The sequence below is a fragment of the Triticum dicoccoides genome, chromosome 6B (assembly GCF_002162155.2).
Source record: "Triticum dicoccoides isolate Atlit2015 ecotype Zavitan chromosome 6B, WEW_v2.0, whole genome shotgun sequence".
Lineage (NCBI taxonomy): Eukaryota > Viridiplantae > Streptophyta > Magnoliopsida > Poales > Poaceae > Triticum > Triticum dicoccoides.
In genome coordinates, this window is record NC_041391.1 from 636,195,209 (window position 1) to 636,198,845 (window position 3,637).

The following is a 3,637-nucleotide window of genomic DNA, read 5'->3' on the forward strand; positions in this document are numbered from 1 at the left end:
GTCGGGGAGGGGAAGGGGAGGGGCTCTGGGGAAGAGTGTTGGGGGCAAAGAGGGGAAAACAATGGAGTTACCAAAGCAGCCCTTTTCCGTTCATATGGCAGGGGTAAAACAGGAATATCGCAGGGCTAAAGTTTCGGGCGCGTGATATTTCGATGTGAGCGGGAAGTTTGAAAGTTTTTTGCGCCTAAAATTATAAGTATTCTGCTCTCGTACGGTCGACTATGATATCATGGCCGACAATTTGTTTGTTTTATGCGTAAAAAAAGTGCAAGTTTTGAAAATCAATGTCTCCAACTCGAAACTTAGATTGTCCATTCAATTCAAATATGGATCATTGAGCTACTAAAAGCAAATACCATCATACGGTCCAATTCAAATCTTTACCTAATAATAAAGAGAATAGGGTTTCGATCGTCCATCGTCATGGCAGTTTTTCAAAAAAGCCCCTCGGTTTACATAAAATCAACCCACAATCCGCACCTAAGTAAAATAATGATTCACTAGCGAAAACACCAGCCGCACGTCCCTTCTTTATCCTGTCCTCTCAACTGCCACAATCGCGCCCCATCACCCGACGGACCGTGCCGCGGCTCCTCCTCCTCCCCCTCCCTCTCCGGCAAGTCGACGGTCACCACCTCGCCCCTCTCCGGCAAGCCGACGACCACCACAAACCAAATCAGTCCGCCGCTCGGCCTCCGCCGGTCCTAGCCTTGCTGGGAGGATGGCGGCTCCGTGAAAAAACAGAGAGAGAAGCGAGGATGAGAACCAACCCGCACAGCCCAGATGACCAAATCGTACGAGCGACAGAACATAAAAAACGAGCTTACCTAGCCGCACGACCCACGATCCAATCCCATCTTCCACCTGTAGGGCGCCGCACCCTTACCATGCCGCCGCTCGCCAATGTCCCAGCGCCTACGCCTTACCCTAAGTCCTAATAATCCTAAAGAAGGAGAGAGGGCTGATCTGAAGATACATAGAAAAAATTAGCCGATCCGAAGATACACGGAAAAAATTGGAGATGCCATTTGAGCTATAATAATCCTAAAGAAGGAGAAGAGCCGATCTGGAGATAAAGAAAAAATTTGGTGCAGCCATGGTGTGCCCAGCCTAATAGATAGGTCGAGCTAATTTTTCCATATTGATTCATACAGAGATGGCCAACGATGGTACAGAGAAGAGCTCACGGAAGAGAAAACTTGGTGATTTCACCCAAGCCGCCCAGAATCCTTCCGCCACCGGCAGACGAGCAGCACCACCAGACCTCCTCCCTCGCCTCCGCCATAGGTCCAACCAGCCCCGAGCGTGCTGGCCGGCCGCCAGATCTGGCGAGCAACCGAGCCGCCACTGCATGCCAGCCCTGCAGCCCGCCGTCGCTCCCAGTCACCCACCGGGAGGGGCTCCACCACCACTGCACCGGTACTCCGCTCCGGCCCCGTGAGCCGATGAGCAGGCCGCCGCCGCCCCAGCCGCAACAGCAAACACACACACCGATGCTGCCAGAATTTCCCGCGCCACCTTTGGCAGCCGGGAAGTGGCTGGGTGGTGAGGTGGATGCAGAAGAGGAGGAGGAGGAGCGCTTGATGGTGAGGTAGAGGAGGAGGAAGATCGAGGCGGAACGGCGCTGGGTGGTGAGGACGAGATGAATGGCGAAGAGTAGAAGGCGAAGTCACTGGGCGTTCAGTGGGGATTTGTTGCTTGCTATTGCTTTTTTAATCAATTGTTGTTGCTGTACACCGACTGGAAGCTGCTGGATGCTATGCGTGCTAGCACAAAAAAAATCGGGTGCTCATCCTTTGGATTTATGTGTGATCGTTAATGGCGCTGGTTGATTATTTGACGGTACCGAGCTGGCACACTTGCACTCTGATGGCAACAATTCCAACTTATGCCATCTGCTTTTTTTTTGCGGGATAACTTATGCCATCTGCTGATATTCATGTTACTGTGATCTTGGAAATAAATTAAATATTATACTGTAGTTCATAGGAAAGGAGCAGAAACCTGGACAGAACATAGAGTTGTGTTGTACCTATACTGAGAAAGGTTTGTAGATGAAACAAGTTATGATTATTAGTCATGGTATCTTTAGGAACAGCTAGAGTAAACTAGGTATTGTAATGTTGGACTAAGGATGGACCGTGCTCGGAGAAATCAAAAATCTGCTGCCCTCCGTGGCATAATATATCCAACATGTTCCAATTGTGATTTGCATAATTTTTCTTGGAAGCGTATCGAGCAGGCCATATATTCAACAAAACTCTGAAACGATGCACTATGCCTTTTCTTGAGCGCGACTAGGTACATGTCAAAACCATTTTCCATAATCATGGAACCAAGTTTGGACCTGAAATGGTCTCACATAAAAGGAAGGCGAAAATGAATTATGAACTTGTAACTATGAACCTTCTTCTGTACAAAGATGTACACTACACACACGACTATACAATTTGTTAGAAAACAATTCTCTACCCACTTTGCACCTCACCGTCTTTTAGGAAGATTTGAATCTGTATTATTCTTTTGCACACATTAGAAACTTTTGTATCGACCAGATAAATTTAAAGAGCAACTGAATTTTGACTTGCACATTTTCTTATGAATAGACGATTCTCAATGGTATCATAAACTTTTTTGCTACATAAGATCCTAAAATAGTGGAATCTGAATGGAGCAAAGACAATAAGCTTCAGGATAAGAACTTACAACCTCATGTCCTGTCTCACCTCCTATTTTAGATACAATCCTACCGGTTCATCATTTTTTTTAGATTACCAGTTCATCATATATGTAAGCTGTTTGGAGGATCAACAAAAGGTATCGAAGGAAAGGAAGTGAAAATGAATTAACCCAGCCCAAAGGAAGGGAACGAATAGAAGATGCCCATATTTACTGAAATGGTGATTTGCAACTGTATGGTTATACGAGGACAAAGTGGGGTTTGGTTGGCTTTTTTTCCTCCTCTTCTTTCTGGACAGTGGCTGGATTGTTCTTCCGGACGTATGGGAAGGATTTGGATAGTATAATACAGTTACCAGACACTGCTGAAGATGACATGCTTACTGAGTTAGGTATGTACTATATATATTTATTTTCTCCCGTTACAACGCACGGGCATTTGTGCTAGTGAAATTCCAAATGTGTTTATCTTAAATATGATGACAAAAGCAAAAATGTGTATGTGTATGAATAAAGTGAATGATTATAAAGTTTGAAGATGCCCGTATGTGTATATCTCTAGGTTTGATATATGAATTTGAAATCACAAAATTCCGGCTTAAAAAATGTACATCCATTTAAATGAATTACAAAAGCTAATGATGGAGTCAAATTCCAAAATTCCAATCTTAGGTTTGTAATTCTGGTACATCGAGGTATATCACGCATGTTCAAAAGTATCGTTATCTCATAGTACAAACTGTGAAACAAATTGATCAACCATGAGTGCACAATATCTCAATTATGCTAAAGTCCCTCAAATATAGACACCTCACTCTTTATCTGAAGCCACCCCCCCACCACCACACACACACACACATAGAGAAGTCGTTCTCTCCCCCAGACACCAACACACGAGCACATTAACACCCCTCTCTCTTGTAAAGTCCGGACCCCAACATAGGTCTCTATCACTTTG

The 3,637-nt window shown here is 45.0% G+C and overlaps 1 long non-coding RNA gene across 1 annotated transcript; it reads right to left on the reverse strand.

Annotated features, from left to right (window-relative positions):
- Positions 1 to 361: 361 nt before the first annotated feature.
- LOC119326546 lies at positions 362 to 1,909 on the reverse strand. Its single transcript, XR_005158035.1, has 2 exons — positions 1,188 to 1,909; positions 362 to 966 (listed from the first exon to the last, which is right to left on the reverse strand). It is a non-coding gene; the product is annotated as an uncharacterized LOC119326546 (long non-coding RNA).
- Positions 1,910 to 3,637: the final 1,728 nt, after the last annotated feature.